Source organism: Schistocerca piceifrons, chromosome 8, assembly GCF_021461385.2.
Source record: "Schistocerca piceifrons isolate TAMUIC-IGC-003096 chromosome 8, iqSchPice1.1, whole genome shotgun sequence".
NCBI classification, from domain to species: domain Eukaryota; kingdom Metazoa; phylum Arthropoda; class Insecta; order Orthoptera; family Acrididae; genus Schistocerca; species Schistocerca piceifrons.
The window spans coordinates 358954059-358975397 of NC_060145.1; the positions used below are offsets into that span (position 1 = coordinate 358954059).

Here is a 21339-nt window from a genome sequence, read left to right on the forward strand (position 1 = left end):
GTTCTTTTATTATTGTGGATTGGGTCGCGAAATTTTAAACTCTTAAAACCGCAAATTTTCCCCTTCAATTGTAGCCAAATTTGCCAAATGCCATGATTAAACTCGTAGTGCGGAAATCTACAGTTACAATTTTTCCTTTACGTCGAAATAATAATACTTAGTAACTATATGTAAACAAAGATGAGAGCTAAAATAGAATGGGGAAGGAGTCTTTGCTTTTTTACATAATGATTTTGGTAATATTAAATTAGAACTGCTAATAACTTGTACTGATTTTACTTGTGTGGGACTACTTTCCGTTACGACAGCAGCGGATTAATACAATCGGCAAATTGTAGAACAGAAGTACAATGTTGTTTTGATTAACTTCATTTTACATTTTCTGTACACTATTCTGCACTGCTCGATCGCATTATGCAAAAAAATGCATATGGTATTTCCATTACTTGCGCACATCTCTAAGTTTTTCCCGTTACTTTCCCCGAGCTATTTTGCTGCATGCAGTCCGCGGAAGTACTTCTGGTTTGCGACCACATGTAACTCTCCGCACACCGTAGATCTCTGCAATGCAGTCTGCAGAAGTGATGAGGAGCTGTCGACGCAAGGATGTTGCGCTTATGGATGTTTGTAGTAGCGGTATGTGGTATTTAAATTTATTAGTGCAGTCTGTTTTAATCTTTAGCGTTATTATTTTTATACAGAAAGCAATTTTTTTTTTCATGATGCGTCACCACCTCCGTTTCTAGTGTTTAGAGAGAGTAAAGCGGAAAAATTCATTGCCAATCGGGCTGGGCGCTCCTAGTTTTGAGGTCGTGGACGATAAATTTAAGCGTGGCGTAACGTTGATGAAACGTTACGTTGCATTGCCTTGTAATTTGAATACTGGCATTACAGTGAATGAATGTTTTAGAAAGCTGGTTCTTTCGATGAAGCAATTTTTCGATGGTAGCTGTCATGGTAAGAGACTGCAACGTCATCTCCTCTCTCCCAACTATTTTAATCTTAAGAGTTTTTTTAATGAATCCTCAGTCTTGTCGAGCGACTGATAGTAAATACAGGATATTGCGTGACTTTCGCACTGAAAAAACGGAAAAAACCCAACTTTTTTCAAACCTCAATCCTAATAGAATATCAGACTCCTCAGTAAAAATGTACGTATTTTGTAGTATTCAGTCTGCTTCGAAACATTTTACGACAGACGGTGATGCTGTGGTAATTTTTTTTGCAAGTCGCGGTAAATTCCACAGTTTTTATTTTATGTAAGAACTGATGTTCAGCTGTCGTAGCATTGAGGTACTTTCACCTAAATTTACGGAGCAGCAACTCACATTCTTATCTAAGTATTTCAGACTATTCCATTATTCTCTCTCTCTCTCTCTCTCTCTCTCTCTCTCTCTCTCTCTCTCTCACACACACACACACACACACACAGTAATATTGCATAGCGGCAAATATCGGGCAATAATATTGACCTTTTAAGGGCCGCTTGCATTTTGGTCGTTTAGCGGTGCTGTAGGGCTGCGTCACATACTGAATAAATTGTAGTAGTCTCTTCGAACACTTACTGAAACCAAACCAATTGACTCGGCGAATTATTTCAGAAGTTTCGGGTTTTGATATAATCGAAGTAAATATTGTGTAGGCTGCGGTAAGTTAATCAAGCAGTGAAAGTGGTAGGTATACGTTAACTATCGATGTTAAGATTTTCATGCTTAGCTGTTTCTTTGCGGATGTGTCAGTAACCTCGATTGTTTATCTGGAAATTTTGAAACCGTTTGCATTTCCACAGGGCGAAGAACTGCGTGCGACGCGGCATGTGCTGCTCACTGGACCTCGATCGACAGGAAGGCCATGAGCGACGCAATTCCAGGTCGTTAGATTGACAGAGGGCTCATTTCCTGGCTCAGAAGGTCGCCAGAGATGACGCATTAATTTTTCTTAGCCGTTTCGTGAAGGATGCTGTCTAAAAGACTACGGCGCGGGACCTGCGGGCTTTCGCATCGGAGCAGCAAATGCACACGTTAATTACATGCTAGGTGCGATGTGCGAGAAACTGAAGTATTTCTTAGATATCATGCATGCTACAGATAGTGCACACATTGAGTTGTTAAACGGCTACGACTGCAGGTGGGTGTAAGTATTATACCGTAAGATACAATTTACCGTAAGATACAATTTTCTACCAACCCCTATTTCTGAAATACATACAGAGTCAACTGAAAAAAAAGGATATGTCACAGACTTTGACTAATGGCGTTGTCAAAGATAATTTCTAAGCCATAGATCATAAGTCGGTTGCCTTGGGAAACAGCTTCAAATCGTAAATTTAAATAATTGAATGTAGCATTAAAAGAAGAATTGTGTACCCATTTTGTTGTGAGTCATTGTTTTGAGGTATTTGTGTATATGTTTTATTTGTTCGTTATTTGATATGATAGTGTGTGTAGTATACAAGGTAATCCTTTATCAAATTTAAATTTCATTCTGAGCAAGTGTCAGGTATTTGGGTATCTCATTCTAGACAATTTTGAGACGTCTGTGCCAATAAGTATGACCTGACTTACATTGTGGGTGCAGAGATGTTATCTAAACTTAATTTTTCTATAAATATCTGGATTAATTTGTGAATTTGTATGTTGCGGTGGGTGTGGCAAAGATACGTGATTTACAGGTTTGTCATGTGCCGTCTGTGGATTACTTATGTGTATGGTCAAAGCATAACAGATGTTCCCACATGGCATAATGGCATAATCCGTATAACTCCAGGCAGGGAGGTTACCTTCATAGTGTTGGACGTTATTGAATTTAGCATATGTTAAAATTCAGGAGTCCGTAAGAAACAACCTCCCTCCCCCCTCCCCCCCCCCCCCTCCCCCAAAGAAATTCGTGCCCCAACATAGAGGCCTCCAAGGATGACACTGTAAACACCATTTTGAAGATGTGAATTTTGGAAAATTTTTTAAATGCTGTATCTCTGTAGCAGTTCTAGGAAATATGGAAGCGTCCGATCCCACCTGTCTGCTTTGACCCATGACGTCACAAATATGGCGAAAACAAAAACAAACACACACACTTTCCACAACAAGCCTAATGACACTTAACGGGACAAGCGCGGGAAATGGGGTGTTTTGGGTGGGGGGCAAACTAAATATAAACAAATTTAGACGCCTTTCGTAGCTACAATGTGTAAGTGAAGACAGCCATGCATGAATACCCACCCACCTCCCCAGCGGTTGTAACCCCTGCAACCCATAGAAGATAAAGATGCTTCAGTAGCTGATTAGTGTTTTTTGTCTTTAAAAAAAAAAAAAAATCTCACGGGATAGAACGAACAGATCAGAAAGATAAATATAATAAACTAAAACAGAAATTGGAGGAAACAGATAATTAAAATAAGTAATAAGTGTTTTTAAATTAAAAAAAAAAAATCTCACGAGATAGAACGAACAGATCAGAAAAGTAAATAAAATAAAACAGAACTGGAGACAACCACACTCAAACCAAACTCCGCGCAGTCATGACGTCACACACAACACCCTTACGTCACGGGTCAAAGCTGACGCGTTGGATCGGACGCTTCTGTCGACCCCAGTTCTAGACATTTTGTAAGAGTTTTTGAAAGACAATTGCTATATCATTACAATTGTATCCTCCATTTTGATATCTGTCAGTTCTTTTACTGTCGCCTTTTGAATTTATAACTAGTACAGGATAGAGTAGCATGGAGAGCTGCATCAAACCAGTCTCTGGACTGAAGACCACAACAACAACATAGTTCACAGAAAATTTTTTTCTAAAAATGCTAATCCAGCAAAGTTAGGTTTTTCTGTTGATTAGTACCATGCAGTACTATATTCTCTGTACAGGAAAGCTCCCCCTTTTAAGTAGAACAGGTTTTATTTTTAAAAAATCTTTTTTTTAACTTTTGAGTGTAATGTATGTCTCCACTGCAGTTGTTTCTTACTAATTTCTTTGTTATAATGTTTATTTCTATTGTCTTTGTTGCAGTTATTTCTTAAACTTTGTTGCAGTTTCTTTGTTGTGGTTATTCATTGCAGTTTTCTGCATTGTAGTTGTTCAGTGCTAATTTGTTTACTGCAAAGGCTTGTAAGAAATCTGAGACCATCCAGTGAGGTCTGTTTACATGAGGAATTTACCAGTTGACACAGTTGCAGTGATTTTTGTGGAAAGGACTGTGTGTGAAATGTCTTCTGACTGGGGCCACAGGAGAGTGAAGTGTGCTGACTATTTGTGTATCCATAAGAGTGATATGAGGCATCAAGGGATCACCAATTTAGTACTGGAGGGCAGCGTGGAGGGTAAAAATCGTAGAGGGAGACCACGAGATGAATACGCTAAGCAGATTCAGAAGGATGTAGGTTGCAGTAGGTACTGGGAGATGAAAAAGCTTGCACAGGATAGAGTAGCATGGAGAGCTGCATCAAACCAGTCTCAGGACTGAAGACCACAACAACAACAACAAAGAGTGATATATAAGACAAACAAAACACATTTTGTACAGTTTGGGAATAAGTGTTCTCATTTTAAGACTGTGTCAAAGTGAACATGTTTTCAGTGGAAAGTTTTTGTATTCTAAATATTTTGACGGACTAACAGTGAGAGTATCAGAACAAGGTAAAGCATCAGTAGATGAAGAATTACTCTGAATCAGTCAATTACATAGTTAGGTGTTAGTCCTGTTAAGAAACCATGGTCAGTGAAATAGTCACTTATGTGTCAAAGTGCTGAGAAATTATTAAAGCTATGGATGAATACACTACAACAATGCTGACCATATTCTTCAAAGTAGAAATTCCGTCTTAAGAAAATGAACCGTGCCCTTCTTGCACATCATTGCCAGGAATTTTTCACAAAGGGTTATTCCATGTCAAGTGTCCCAGTTTAGATGATCCCAGGTCAACCGTCTTCAATTTTGATTAAGTTTGTGCAGGATGTACCTGAGTGTCATGTACAAACTTGTGCAAAGTTTCAGGTTCACCTGTAACTTGGTCGAGGTGCTAGAGCCATTTTCGTGAAGACCACTTGTCATGAAGAAATAGTAAAATTTGGCATTCCACTGTTTCTAATGTGAAAGAGCTAGACTCGTGCTTCTGGGTATAGTGGTACAACTTTGTGTGCTCTACACACAAATGTTGCAAGTAGAGTTCAGAAAGCAATGCATTTGGCATAATCTCAGTTCGAAATGGGCAACAAATCATGTCGTGAGAAATGTGCCCCATGTGTAGTTTAATGAGGCATAAGTAGTGGAGAAAGTGCACTATTGACATGGTCTTGTGTACCAAACTACTGTCAATCTGGGTGTTTACTATAACAAATTTAGGCTTGGCTTGTATGTTTAATTACTGAGCTAACATCCTGTAAATTTGCTAGAAAACGTGAATGTATCAAAATATACCCAGGTTCAAAGTCATGTATCTCAAAATGGACACCTACCACATTACATTCATTAACACCATTCAACAGAGCACATTTCATTCTGTTAGAAAAACTTATTTACATTTTGGTGTCTCTTTGGGTAAGGTGCAAAAAATTCACTTAAACTCGACTTTTTTGGTAATTCGGAAAATCCTTGTTGGTCCATGGTGGCTATGCCACTACCAATCTCAAGACTGGTAACCCCATCGGCAAGGGGCCATGCCCAATAGCCATGCAAGGTCAGCCACAGGTGGGTTTCTTTACTGCAGGTTCCCAAGCCTGAAAGTGGGTGTCTACCAGGTTCTCAAGTCAGAGTGCAAACATCTAGCAGGTTCCCGAGTCTGAATGTGGGTATCTAGTAGATTCCCAAACTTTTTTTGGGTCTCTGTGTTTCCCAAGCTGTAACACAGAATTCTTCCATTATTAAATGTTTTAAATTTTTTATGTCCAAAACTATTGCTTCCAGCAAACTGTGTTGCTGCCCCATCATTGAAACAGCTAGGCCTGGTATGACTGCCATTACCTGTTGTTCTGGGATCCAGCATATGTCTCTTTTAGTAGGCCAATGAAATGATTGAGCAGCTCCATGATGCATGAAATTAATAAAGGCATCTTTTTCTTCATGTGAAACTTCAGATATTTCCTATCCACCATTTTCCATCATAAACGCAAGCAACATACTGGTCAGGCTGTAGTTCAGTAATGGCAACGTGTTTAGTAGCAACTTTAGCATGTCGGTTAACATTTGCTATAAAGGACAATGTATCATTTGATACTCTGTGAATCTTAGCCGCTTTTCATCAGTTGGCACAAAATGGTGATGGTCTCTTGTACCAGACGCTGTACATCCATCCTCAAAACATTTATCTTGATCAGTTTTTCCATCTTCAGTAATTTCTTTTTTAATATAAATAAATTCAATGCCATGAACTTTTTTGCAATATTCAAACAGGTAAGTTGGTGTTAAGATTTGGTTGCCAGTTAAGCGTTGAAGGCTAGCTCTTGCTGCTAAATGCTTAACTGTGCCCCCAGTTCCGTCACATGGAGATTTCCCATGGCTTGTTCTGAAAAAAATACATTCTGCTGTAATGATAAAATCTTTTTGGTGATTGCAAAGATTTAGGATGCTCTTAAAATTTTTGTACTGTACTGCAGAACCATCACTAAAATAATGAATATGCTTAATTTCTTTAAAAATGCACTTAAGGGATTTGATAAAGTTAAAAACACATGAACTGCAACTGTTATATCGGAGGGAGTTGCTGATTATGCTGTAGCTGACACTCTTTAGGTCTTAATTACCTTTGTAGTAAATGACAAATGAATGTATTGAAGCTTGACTATTTTCCCAGTGGCATCCCTGCTCTGCTTCTTGGACACTAAAGGAGTAATTTTCTGAGAAATCCATTAATATAATCAATTCTCCTGGTTTGAGACCACCTTTAGTGAACTGCAAATGCTTGCTCTGATGCTTTGCAATGTAGTAGTGAGTAGAAAGGGCCAACACTTTAGTAACTAATAGTTCAATGAATTCTTCAACTGTCATTTCTCTGGTTTCAAGTGTATCTCTGTCAGTGTGAGTCCATTGTTTGAACTGACTGAATTGTATCCTCAGGATCAATATCTGCAAAAGTGTTTTCCAAGTATTATTTTAGAGCTTCTGTTCCTGGACATACTAAACAGCGATGAGGCATGCAACCCTTTGTTTACAAATTACAATTTTGCTCAGTAAAATTTTGTAATCTTCTTTCATTGGGCTATGTGCCAACATTAGTTTCGCGTTTTGATATATTGTGCAGACACAAACTGCATTTCCAGTCCATTTTTATTGTGGTATGCATCACATTTCTTTTAAGTTGCTGAGGAATAATTATTTCTGTTTTTTAACCTTTTTAACCATCTATCCGAACAGTAATAGTCGTTTTTTTTTTCCTGGACAAATCCAACTAAGCTCTTCACCATAAAAATGTTCGATGACTCTTGCCTTCACATCCTCAGAAAGCTTTTTCCCCATACATACCTTTGGGCTGTGCCAATATTCCCTGTTCGGCCTTTAACTTTGTAGCCTTCCTTAGCATTCTTTCTGAAACATGCAATTCTTCCATGGGCTTTTTGATTGGCCACCTTTGGGGAACTAAGGTCAAAATTTGAATTTTCTGGTTATTTGATTTATGTAATTTTTCTTTAAATTCTTGTATTAGCTCAATTTAATATGGACAAGTGAAGCATTGCTTGCTTGTGGATGGTTGCTCCAATTCACTGGGATCGAGTCCTCCCACTTCCGCAACTTTCTTAATAATTGCACCTTCAACTTGATGTATTTTGCACTTTGCATATCCTATTGTAACCCTTTCACCAATTCATTGAAATTTTTATGGTGACATTCAACAGATATTAAGCTTGTAGTCAAATTGTGACAAACGTTAGTCTCATCAACTTCATCTGACTGATATGTAACGTCCATTTGTGAATATTTCAGTGTATCAAATTCTTTTCTACAGGAAGGGCACATTTTTTGGCCTGGTTTAACATCAGACATGGTTATCCTTTTTAGTAGGTCAGCTGTTTCTATGTTGATTGAGTGCAAGCTTTTTTGTGTAGTGTGGTTTTTCTTGCCAAATGGGTTGCAGCATAGTCTTTGCAAAAATTCAAATCATTTTTGGAGTAAAGCTTCATGATGGAAGCATAGTTGAGTATTTTCAATGGAGTGTAAACTACTCCATCTGGTAAGTAATTTTTGTTCTTCTAAGAAATGTTGATTTACAGCTTTCAGTCCTTTTAAGGCACTGTATATCATAAAATGCCATGGGGAATCAGTATTTTCAAAACTGCATACATTAACTTGATCTTGTTCTTCCATTTTAGCAACAACTTGATATACTTCAGACACTAAAATCAAATTGTTTTGTCCTAAATAAAGAAAAATAAAATTAATAAGCAGTCAGCTTTCCAAAAATTATGTAGCACTCTCTAGTACAGTTAAATAGTTAAACTTAGCAATGAACCTGTCACAAACAGGTTTAAAATCACCGAATAAACAGCAAAATGATTATTTAAACAATGAAGACATAATCAACAAAATTCCAAATATTAGGCAACATTTTTGTGCCATACCCAGAGAGACAACAAAATGAAAATAAGTTTTTCTAATAGAATGAAATGTGCTCTGTTGAATGGTGTTGAATGTAGTGTGGTAGGTGCCCATTTTGAGATACATGACTTTGAACATGGGTATATTTTGATACATTTGTTTTTTAGCAAATTTACGGGATGATAGCACAGTAATTAAACACATAAGCCAGTCCAAACTTCATGATATACTAAACTCCCAGACAGTAGTTTCGCATTTTCTCGTTAAACTATGGGGCAAATTTCTTGCGACATGATTTGTTGCCCACTTTGAACTGAGATTTTGCCAAATGCATTGCTTTATGCACTCTACTTGCAACATTTGTGTGTAGGTCACACAAAGTTGTACCACTATACCCAGAAGCAAGAGTCTAGCTCTTTTACATTAGAAACAGTGGAATGCCAAACTTGACAATTTCTTCACGACTTTTCGGTCTCTGTAAAAGTGGTCTTCACAAAAATGACTCTAGCACCTCAAGCAAGTTACAGATGAGCCTGAAACTTCATGTAGGGCCTTCAGGTACATCCTGTTCAAATTTCATCGAAATTGAAGATTGTTGAACTGGGAGCACCAGGAAACTTCACATGAAATGACCCCAAATATCAATTCAGCTGTTGAATACTGTGTGTCATAAGTGAAAAGATGTAAGTTTTAACTGTTATTCCAGAGACATTTTCAATCAAATCAATTTTGAACCACGTTCCATCAGTATCCAAGTACGTGATAGACAAATCAAGAAATGTGATGTCTGCAAAAGGAGTCTTTGGAAGACCAGGTACCTATTATGGTCATCCTTCAGAAGCAGCCCAAGTTCAGATAGTGCAGTCATTTTATCTGGAAGATAAATGGGGCTGTTCTCACCAGAGTGCCAACAAAAGACATAATAACTGTAACAGTTGTAGGGCAAAAAGTTGTGAAAGTGAAGAGGTACATGACTTGCAGTGAAGAGGTACATGACTTGCAGTGAAGAGGTACATGACTTGCAGTGAAGAGGTACATGACTTGCAGTGAGGAGGTACATGACTTGCAGTGAAGAGGTACATGACTTGCAGTGAAGAGGTACATGACTTGCAGTGAAGAGGTACATGACTTGCAGTGAAGAGGTACATGACTTGCAGTGAAGAGGTACATGACTTGCAGTGAAGAGGTACATGACTTGCAGTGAAGAGGTACATGACTTGCAGTGAAGAGGTACATGACTTGCAGTATTAAAGAAACTTTTGCAGTTTATAAGAGCAACTAAACTACTTCACATATTGGAAGGTCAAAATGTTATGCTCTACAACCTAAGTGGGTAGTTTACACCCACCTATAGGTGTCTGTGTGTACTGTGTGAATTTCAAAGTTTCTGTGGTAACTTTGAAGAACTTGCTAGAGCATGTGACATGACATCTTGGTTGTGTGTGTAAAGTCATTATTAGTCTGTGATCTAAAGTGACTCTTTAGACACTTGGCCTGGAAGACGTAGCAGTAATTGCATATGTGACATAGGAGGAAAATAAACTAATTAGGAAAACCGTTGCCTTTGACAATTTCATTGATGAACTTAGTAAATGGTTAGTGAAAGCAGTTACACACCAGCATCTGAAGAAACTGCAACACGTTGTAGGAGTGAAAGGGTGTGTACAGGCTGAAAAACTATGCTTAGTGCTTCACTGTGATTTTGCTGAGAACTGGTCTATAATTCTCCCACAAGAAGTACAAGGGTACCATTGGAGTAATGACCAGGTTTCAGTTTTTACGGGCATGACATCTTTTCAAAACAAGACCACAAGTGTTACAGTGATATGACGACTCAGCACATGCTTTGCTAGCAACGTGCAAACGGGCAGAGATTATTATTATTTCTGATGGTGTTCCTAGTCATTTTAAAAATCGTTGTCACCTGTTTGAGTAAGTCGCTTGTGCCAACCGACTGGGTATACAGTGCTGCTGGTCATGGGAAGGGGCCTTGTGATGGTGTAAGAGGGCTGCTGAAGCACCATGTTACAAAACATAATCTTTCCAGACCAAATACAGCTACAATTCAAAAGGCTGAAGATTTTATGAGAGTCATGAAATCTTACACATCCACAGCCCTCTTTCTTTTGTCAAAAGAGGAAATTGAAGAATTCCATGAGCAGAAAAAGGATAGTCCAAACAAACTACTACTGTGAAAGAAATTCAGAAGACACATTTTTGGACTCGGTGAACCTGAGAAGGTGTGTGTGTGTGTGTGTGTGTGTGTGTGTGTGTGTGTGTGTGTGTCCAGCTGAGCAGCAGCAGCGCCATCAGTGCTGTTTACAATGTTTCGAAGGTTGTAAGTGTTCCAGTTCGTATTGGTGCAACAGGAAGACATCACTCTATATCAAAGGAAGATACTGAGGCAGTGTAACAAACTTTTAGTTCATTGACTGGCTAATTTCAGTACAAAACAATGTGCACAGAAGTTGTGTGAATTGAATCCTTTGTCTTTAGACCTTTCACATACATTTTCGAACCATTTAATAAAATTCTTCAAAAATGAGTCCCTTACTCATCTTTCAAAACTAAAATTAAGTTAAATAAGGCTAGGTTTTGCTTTTTATGTACCTGTTATGTGATAACGTGGTAATGAAACAGGTTTGTCAGGCAAAAGTTAAATTGTTTATAAAACCTGTTCAGCCTAAAATTGGAAGCTTCCCTTTTCAGGAAATGTAGAACTATATAGTACTATAATCAACAGAAAAAAATGTTTTATTTATTGCCATTTTTTTGAAAAATTCCATAAATTGTGAAAAGTTCAGAACACTATAGTAAAAGAACTTTGACAGGTAAGGCCAAATGAAGGATTTCTGTGTAATCATAAAGCAATTATCTTGCAAATAAAAAACCCCAACAAAATTTCTAGAACTTCTCAGAGATACAGCATTTGTTTTCCAAAATTCCCATCTTAAAAATTGGATGCACAGTGTCATCTTTGGAGGGCTACATCTCAGAGTAGATTTTTTTTAGAAAGCAAAAAAGACATGTTCCTTACTTAGTCCTTCATTTTAACATATGTTAAATTCAGTAACTTCAGAGAGTATGAAGGTTTGATTTTGTCCTAGCCTGCCTGAATTGATATGGAATATGCTACATAAGGCGGTAAAGATCATTTTGGAACACTGTTTTGTTACGTATATTAAGTGTCGAGAGTGAAGGTGGTCCACTTAATACACACAAAGTCATGGTGATTTGTGTGTATTGAGTGGACCTTCTCTCAGGATGGCCTGTAACATTATTTGCCTGGTTTGTTATTTATGTGTGCAACTGAATTATGTACATATTAATGTGCCATTGGATTTTGATATAAGTAGTATTTTCTGCGTAAGGAATAATGACAGTAAAAATTTGTCTTCGTATTTGTATTATGGTTCCAGGACACTGCAGCAGCTTGTGCGAAACAAGTATCATGTTTGTCATTATATATTAATATGAAACAGTTTAAAATTGTTTTCTTTCCCAATACATGTCATTGTAAAGTGAATTTAAATAAGTAAAATTGTCACTACCAGCAGTGAATGTTTTGATAGGGAAACTAGTAGTGATGTTGGAAAAAGTGGTGTATATTGTTGTACCATGGTTTGAAATTCATGGCAAACTGTGGGTCTTTTACATCTTTAGAGCTGGCTGCAAGGTTTAGTTGTAAAGAGGAAGTAGTGTGTTTTAAAATTATTTTTCCATTTCCTTTATGTGTACTTGGTTCAGGAGTGGAGGAACAAGTTTTTGTATTACACTACAGACTACTATGCAGTGAAACTTGGTGTAGGAGCTCTGTGATCCTCATGCTTGGAAGTTAAAAGATATTTAGGCTGTCTAGAATTTTCCTACCATCCTTTGCCAGCAGTCTCTCCTGATGAGTTGTAAGCACCATCTGCGACAATGTATGTCGGGACACACAGTCCAAATGGAAACAGAAACTGGTAGCCCGAAATCTTAAGACATCCTTTGACAGAAGATTCTGGAGCAGTGGATAAAATAGTGGAGTGTGTGTGCACGCCACTCCCACCACACCACCACCCCCACATTGGAAAACACACACACACACACACACACACACACACACACACACACACACACACACACACACTAAATCTTCCAGTAGCTACTGTTCATGAAGAACATAAGCCAAATAGGGTGAGTGTAAAGTCTTTCTCTGATTGCTAAAATTTATTTCTAAGGACCTACACTAGATACAGCTATGCAGATCATTGCAAATGGTATCTTAACTTGTGAAGTTTTTATGGATACACTTCTGCATGTATTGCTGTAACAGCACAAGGTAGTTTTTCAATACAATGTAAATTAGTAATTCTGCTCTCACAGTAGACTCTATGCAGGAGAAGGTGCAATGTGTTTTGTGGTTTCACGAAATGCTGTTGCCTATTACAGTTCAGCAATAGCTCTGAAGTGCATGGGGTAGAGATGTGCCAGATGTGAAGCCCATAAATGGCTGATGGAAAAAGTTTAGAGGCTGTTGACAAGGCAAAAAACAATAGACCTAATGTGATGACCCTATTGACACTACTTGAAGCATTGCAACACAGTCTGCAGAAAATTACATCTTGCCGGAGAAAAAACTTCAGAGTCCTATGGTGAAGGTTTACACAGATAGCAGACTTTTTGTGAATTAATATTTCAACTCAAAGCTTTGCAGCTGGATGTTTGCTGAAATTGCTGTGAATATCCTGCAATGTATGTACTAATAATGACCACATTAATAAAGTTTTTGTTGTGGTTTTCACATCTCTGGGAAAGCATACATAATGTCCAGATCAGAGTCTCTGAGGAACCATAGATCTTATGCTACAGACAATGCCACCAGAAAGTGACTCTGTGGTGTGGCTTAATGAACAACACAATCATTGGAGGGTTCTTTTTTCACTGGTAAGCATCGAAGACCATGCACATAATGTTCACTGCACATAGCCGACCTTGACATTTCTTGAAATGATTACACTAAGGATGAAGTGTTTGGTTCACCAGATCCTGATGTGCTAACTCTCAGCACGTATATGAGGTGCTGTAGAAGTGGTTACAGAGATGATGATGGCAAGACACAGAAATTATTGGCGAGATGTTCTAAATGTAACACATGTGTATACATAAGTCTTTGAGAGAACCTGGAATTTGCAACAAACTTCATACAGCATAATTCCTTTTTTGTAATCAGGGGTAGACTTTGTGGAGAACCTGTACTGGCAGAAGTAAAGCTGTGAGGGCCGGGCGTGAGTCGTGCTTCGGTAGCTCAGATGGTAGAGCACTTGCCCGCGAAAGGCAAAGGCCCTGAGTTCGAGTCTCGGTCGGGCACACAGTTTTAATCTGCCAGGAAGTTTCAACCTGTACTTTCTCAGAGCTTTTTCAGTGCTTTAAATTTCCAGCTTAAGTTCTTAACTGTGAAATGTGTGTTATGGAGCAGAAGAATAAACTTTCTGTGCGTAAATATCTGTGGACCAAGACTTGAAATACTGAATACTTTTTCAGATTGTTTAAAGTATAGTTTGTATGTTATATTTAATCTGAAGTTGGTGGCAGTTTATGTATTACATTTTGTTGTTACAGGTTTCATTAATGTGGCTGTTGCGTAGCAGTTGGTTTGTCCAGGAAAATGGAGATGTCACAGTGCAAGAGAAACCTCAATGTGTGGTCTAGTGGTGCATGAACTCCTGGTCGGCTCTAAACAGCACAAAGGAAATTTCAAATAACACATAGAAAGACATCAGTGAAGTCAGACTCTGGTTTGTGATATGGCTACTTAATAAATTGCAGGGTGACCCAAAAGTCTGTTAACATTTGAAAATTCACCAATTTGTGGAATAATTTAGATAGACAAAAGTTGGCACGCTTGCCTGAAATGACATAAGCCTTTATTTGTAACCAAAAACTGACTGACAGTTGGTGGTGGACAGCAACACATCATTAATATCTCGTGGGAAGAATGTATAAAATGAGTTACAGTGAGAGGGATTCGAGTAATCACAGCATGTTGACTTCGCCAGGAAAGCCACTATTCCTGATTCTTTCCTGTCAGAATGGAGAATCCACTACTGCAGTACTGTGATCTTATTGGGGTATTTTGTACAGGTTGTGTGAAAAGTTACTGTAAAGAATATGATCACGAAGTCTGAAGCCACGAGTTGTTTAGACAATCAGCTCCTCAGTGGTGTGACCATGCAAGTTCTACTGCAGCTTGGGAAACACTTTAGCCAGTTCATTTCTGCTCAGTGAAGTCAGTGCTCATGAAATTGCAAGTCGCACTGGCATGCTACACAATGTTTGGAGAGGACTAAGGCATATCCTTCAATGCTATCCACACAAAATCCAGCCAGCTTCATCATGAAATGTTAGCCACCAATTTTGTGATGGGGAGAGCATGTAGTTTGGACACTTCAAAAAATGGGGAAGATGATGAATGGTTGTCTAACATAATGTGGACTAAAAAGCCCATTTCACACTAGGAGGATCTGTCAACCATGACTATCAGAATTTGACTTCCAAAAATTCTAGAACTGTCATGCAAACCTCATTGCATGCTGCTGGTGATGGTGTGGATTTATCACATCAGGCATGATTGGGCCCTTCTCCCTTGAGGAAATGTGTGGTGCTGCTTTTCAAACTTTCAGTGTGACGGGTGTAAGGTACGCCAATGTTACAGAATATAATCATCTCTAGCCTGGCTGAGAAGCACCTGCTGGAAGGTATGACTTTTGTGCAGGGTGGTGCTGCATGCTGTACTGCTACAGGTGTGAACAATCACTTACACATATTGTTTGGAAAAGATGACATACAGAATTGCCACCTCTGACATGCTTGGCCTACCAGGTCCCTAGACATCTCATTCTATGATTATTGTTACTGATTTTACCTGATTTCAAGTGTGTTGCAGTTGTCATGCCTCATCAGGGGTGCTAAAAGACATCTGATGCCAATTTCTCACCTTAGGAGCTGTTTGTAAGTTGGGTGACTTTGACCTGGTGCTCCACACTGGTTTGCCCTGGTTTTTGCAGGGTATACAAATTGGTGCTGCATTGCTGTTTTTGCAGTTGTTTCTAATATGGCCTCTTTCACCAGTGTCCACACACCACAATATTCTCGGGTAGCTAACATCCTCTAGCTGTGCAACTGCAGTCTTGGCACTGATTGCACTTTGGTAGTGAAAGATGATCCTTAATTACCACTGATTGATAGGCTATAGAGATATGCTTCTGGTGGAGCAGTTCACACCGATCGGTTGCCTCTATTAGGACATGTGACATGGGTCTATCTCCTTGCCCAGTCCTAGACTTCAAAGTGTAAACATTGAACTCCCCTGTGAATTCACTTTTGACCCTGTTTTGAATTCTGACTTGGTGTATTAATCCAGTGTCTGATTTATCTTCAGGCATGTTACAGACTATAAGTAGGGGATTCTACTTTCACAGTAGTTCACAAATCGTGTAACAGCTTATGCCTGTCTTATGCAGTTGCAGTTTAGACTACCAGTGTGTTGCCAAGATTTCACACACCATCAATGCGAACATGCATCACTGTAGGTTTAAAGAGGCTGGTGAACTACTTGGTGAAGGTGTTTCCTGTTTCTCATCCTTTGGAAGTTACAAAGAGCATTGCTCTGTTGGTATTTGCGGCCTGGTCAGTCTCATTATTGGGCGCTGGAGATTGGGGGCTTCACTGTTGTGTGGGCAAATGTCTTCTGTACAGTTTGTACCATGTGGAACCTTGCCAGCTGGTGCTCTGGTGCTTTCACTTCTCCTTTGGTAACACCGTGGGCAGTTGCCCATTCACTTAGTTGTAGTAGTAATTCTACTTGCAGTCCATAAGACCTTGCAGTGCAATGTGCACTGGGTGGTGTTCTTAAACAAAGAACATATCTCCTCCAGACTCCTGTTGTTAGGCCTGAGGGTCCGATCTTTCCTCTCTACTACTGTTATCACACTGTTTTGTTGCGACCGATGGTATTGTCCCTCTCTTGCAGGGAGTTGTCCCCTCTCTCTCTCTCTCTCTCTCTCTCTCTCTCTCTCTCTCCTCTCCTCTGACTTCTTTCTTTGCGCATGAGGACACCGCCCAGCCACAGCTTCGACCACCCTTCCCTCACTGTTCTTGAACTCCTTAAGCTTCTTTTGAGCTCCATTGGTCTGATGCAGCTGAGCCTCTGCCTCAGTGTCGCTTACTGCTGCCTGCTCTCCTGCAGCTTCACCAGCTTTATTTGGAGCTGTGCTGTGTTCACGTTTAGCTCCTGACTGCTCCACCCTCGTATGGGCATGACTCTTCTTACCAGTCTCAACTCTTTTTGTGAGAGATGTTCCTGGATTTCTTCTCAACTATTAGCATCGTGTGATGTTTTCTATTTTTGTTACAGACAACGTTGAGTTGCCTTCAATCTCACTGCCATTAAGTCTGCAAAGCAGCCTTGGTCTTACCTGTCGATTGACCTTTTGCGTATTTTTCCTCTCAGTTTCTGCCTTGTGATTCTCCATATCTTTGGTCGTCATCCGAATCTCACATACCTGTGTTTATAGTCTGTGGACTCTTGAAATCTTGGAAAGCCATACTTGATCACATGTGAAGGTAAGTATCTAGTTTATCCACCCTGGTGATGTCTTCCTATGCATGGGTAAGCCTGATGGTCAGCTCATCCACTGAGATGGCTGACTTTTGACTGTTCCCAACTCAATTTTCTGCCGCATAGCTACCAGCTAATGTAGAGAATGTTCTTCTCTTGTGTAGGTGAGTAAGCCAAGACACCAGTCCTGCACATGCACGATGTTTCATTGCTCACCCCACAGCTGTTGTTGAAGTATACTAGCAGGATTCTGACCACACCTGACACCATGTACCATATGCAAGTTAGTGCACCTCAGGCCTGCCACACTTGTACAGAGCTGTTAGAACCTGTCCCTGTTGTTGTGGCCCTCAGGCCACTCTGTTAGCACTCCCCCAGGGGGCTCACCACCCTTGGTGATACCATGTCCCCCAAACCTTCGCAGCACCTCTTCCCTTTCTGTGCTGCACGTGTATCATCCTATTTTTTCCTCTCCCTTGGGAACATATCTGGGATATTTTTGGGAATGTGTTGTAACATCAGAACAGTTCCTCGTTTGTTTTTTGTTCTCCATCTCCTATCCTTCCTCGGCTTCTGCGTGTTATGTTCCTCTGTTTCTTCTTCCTCCCTGTGCATTAAGGCCGGCACATGCATTTCATGCGTAACAGGTGAGTGGGTAACTCATAATTCCCAGCCCCGGGTTAACAAGTAGTGTTTGCACGTATCCCCTGCTACAGGCCAGGCCGGGGGAGGGGCGATTGCCTGAGCCTGTTACTGTCCCAGATTTACAATTGGTCCCTCAGTCAGGTGTTAGGGAAGTCTGACGTGGTGTAAACTGAGGAGTGTGCAATCAGATGCTGGCAATTGTGGGGGATTTTTTTCACGCTAAGCCAATCACCGTCACAATCTACATCTACTAAACACAAGTGGAATTACGCTGAAGATTCAAAGAATCTTCCAGCTGCACCTCTGCTCCTCATGGTATCGTGTACTGAAGGTCAGTCCTTTACTAAAATTCATTGATTTATTATTCAGAAAGGTGATGATGCAACTGCACGCCCTTTGAAATTCTGCTCTCATTTACGTAATGGAACTTCCAGAGATCAGTTATAATTTTCAAGCCCAACAACTGCTTATAGCTTCAGTCCTCCATGGCTATCCTGGTCATGCTGACTTCTTCACCTGGTGTTATTTACATTTGCGTGCTTGATGGTGTGACCAAGGGAGAAATCCAAATTTACCTTACTGATCAGGGCATCACTGCAGTGTATTGGCTAAAGAAAAATGTTATCAACATTAGTGCCTACATGCACTCTTTTTCTCACATTTGATTGACTAGTGTTCCTCAAATATTAGAGCAGGCTGTGAAGTCATCACAGTCAGATAGTACATTCCGAACCAGACACGTTGCTACCAGTGCCAACGTTGCAACCACACTCGCATGTCCTGTCAAAATGTGGCCAAATGTGTTTCTTGTAGTTGGGATGCTCATAAGGGGGATTGTGTACTACCTCCCCCTGCTGTATCAATTGCAATTGCAACCATGCAGCTTCATCCAGAGAATGTCCCTTGTATCTCGATGAGTGGGCCAGCCAGCAACTTTTGAATGTTCACATTCAGATGTTGCAGTACCTTTATCTTACAGACAAGCACTTTCTCCTTCATACATACAATAGTGTTTGGGTTGATATTAAGTTTCCCAGACGCTGTTGTGAAGCTACTTTCATATCCCAGTAAGGACAAACACCTTCCTCTTAGCTACCGTCCCATTTCTCCGACCAGCTGTGTTAGCAGGGTGATGGAACATATGGTTCATGACTAGTTGGTATGGTGGCTCAAATCTTCTAATCTACTAGCCACTGCACAATTTGGATTTTGAACACACCATGCTGCAGTTGACCACCTCGTCATTTTGTCAACTTGTGTCATGAACAGTTTTCTGTGGAAATACCAGACTATGGCCATGTTTTTTGGTTTGGAGAAAGCCTATGACATCTGCTGGAGGACTGTTATCCTCCATGCTCTGTACATTTTGGGTTTCTTACACTACCTGCCCTGTTTCCTCCAGGAATTTATAAAAGGAAGGGTTTCCAAGGCATGTGTGGCCTCAGCCTTGTCGGACACCTTTATCCAGGAGAACAGGGCACCCCTAGGCTGCGACCTGAACGTCGTCGTCTTTTGTGCTATAGCCATTAACCTGTCTCCCACCAGGTACCTCCAACTCCCTTTTTGTCTATGACTTTGTGATCTATTGAAGGTCTCCATAGACATGCTTCCTTGAGCAGCATCTTCATCAATGTCTCGATCGTCTTGACTCGGAGCAGTGACAGTGGCTTTCGCTTTTTCACTGACAAAATTGTTTTTATGGATTTCTGGTGGGGAATGGGTTTCTTTCGCCATCTGTACTTCTAGGGCCTATTCATCCATTTGCTGAAACTAAGAAATTTCTGGGGCTCATGCTTAATCTAAAAGTTTCTTGGTCCTCCCACGTGACTGTGTGCTGCAGCCAGTCCGTCAGTGTCCTAAGTGTCGTAAGCAGTACTTCCTGGGCAGCAGATTGGGCCACCCTGCTACGTTTGTGTGATTACTTGGCTGTTTGAAACTAGACTGTGTTTATTTTGTATATTCATCTGTACATCTGTTCATATGGGTGTTCTAAGGTTGTGACATGGGTGCTTATGACCTCTGTTGTTTGTGCACCCTAAAAGAAAACAAAACTTCTGTTAGTGGCTTTGAGTAGTGAACACATTGTCTGTTTAGTCAACAAAATCATGCTTTTTCCACCCAAAATCGTGCACGCTGGGACGGGACACTTTTCATGTTGCATCCGCCGCACATAGGGCATTTCGCAGCAACCACCCAGTCATCGCCCGCCGACACCAGCATGCTTACCTTATCAACTGATATGCTGTACAGTTCTGTTCCCAGTATTGTGCCTTGACTACAGTTGATGGATGATGGTCAATAAGTTGTGTTATAAAAAACACTGTCTTCACTATAAAATAGGTATGCTAATTATCGCTTTCGTATTACATAAAGTGCCATCGGTTGGTCATTTGTGCACTTTTTTGGTATTGGCAGTACCCCATTTTTTAAAGCATTACCTACCGACTTATTCTGTGAAGTACTGAGTTTCCAAATGTTAACAGGCTTGTCAGTCATTCTGTATTTTACTGGCATTCCAAGACTTACCTTTATATGATTTAATGAGTGGAAAATGTTTTTTCTGTGCAGAGTCCAAAGGAGAAATGTTTGCAGTCCAGACAACTATAATCCATTATGAAAATTTCAATGAATAATAATTTGTGATGTCATGAAAGACAACTGTAGTATTTGATGGGGAAAGCTATTCAGCATGGGCTGTTATGTAAATTTGGATGTATTAAGTAATATAAATCAAATTTTGCAGAAGTTTGAAAATTTTTCTGTTATGGATATTTCCTATTTTATTTTCTAACAGGTGAGCAAAGCAGTATTAAATACAGTAGTTCCAGCTTTTGCAGCAAGTTTGTGTTATTTTGCTAATGTTAAATTTTGTTCAAAAATGTGACACGCTGTATTTTTATGTTCAAATAAAGAAAATAAATTAGATTTTTAAAGTGCCCTTAACCTCTGAAAACAGTTCCTGCAAGGATACCACCACACAGTTACAGATAACCAACAAAAGTACCAGTCTGAGAATGTGGTGAAATCCCAGTCCATCTTGCATACGTCATTAGCCAAATTTAACTATGAAATATATTTTATATTTGCATGCAATATAAAATTTAAGTGATTACAGCTGTAATTTCTTTACAGGATGTAGACAGTGTAGCTCATAATGATTGAGGAACTAATGTGCACATTGAATTCAGGTGCTTCATGTGTTTTAACAAGACTAATTTTGGTTGTAATGCAGTCTCTAACATTGAGTGGAGTGAGGTTTACCTACAGTTAAAGAAGTTCTTGGTTTAAATGTTAAGTGTTGGTTTTACTTTCCAGATCTTAGCTGTAGCTGGTGTAAAAGTAACATGCCTGGTATTTTTGACACGTTGGTTTTTAAGTTTTATTACAGAGGGTGGGTATTTCAGGCAGCAACTATTTGTTACTATGTAGAAATCTTCACCTGAAGTGAGTTGATTAGCAGTCATATTCTTCTTGGGTGTGCAGCCAGATCATAATGTCATCTTGACACATTTCAGCGGTCCAACTGGCCGCCCTCTTCACGTGAGAGTGCTGGTACATGATTTTGCCG

The 21339-nt window shown here is 39.7% G+C and overlaps 1 long non-coding RNA gene across 2 annotated transcripts; it reads left to right on the forward strand.

The window, feature by feature from the left end:
- Positions 1-519: 519 nt before the first annotated feature.
- On the forward strand, positions 520-20696 carry LOC124711384. Of its 2 annotated transcripts, none has more exons than XR_007005469.1 (4): positions 520-636; positions 1790-2133; positions 14129-14304; positions 20340-20696. It is a non-coding gene; the product is annotated as an uncharacterized LOC124711384 (long non-coding RNA). The 2 variants fall into 2 exon arrangements; XR_007005470.1 differs by lacking the exon at positions 520-636 and adding an exon at positions 1631-1648.
- The last annotated feature ends 643 nt before the right edge of the window (positions 20697-21339 follow it).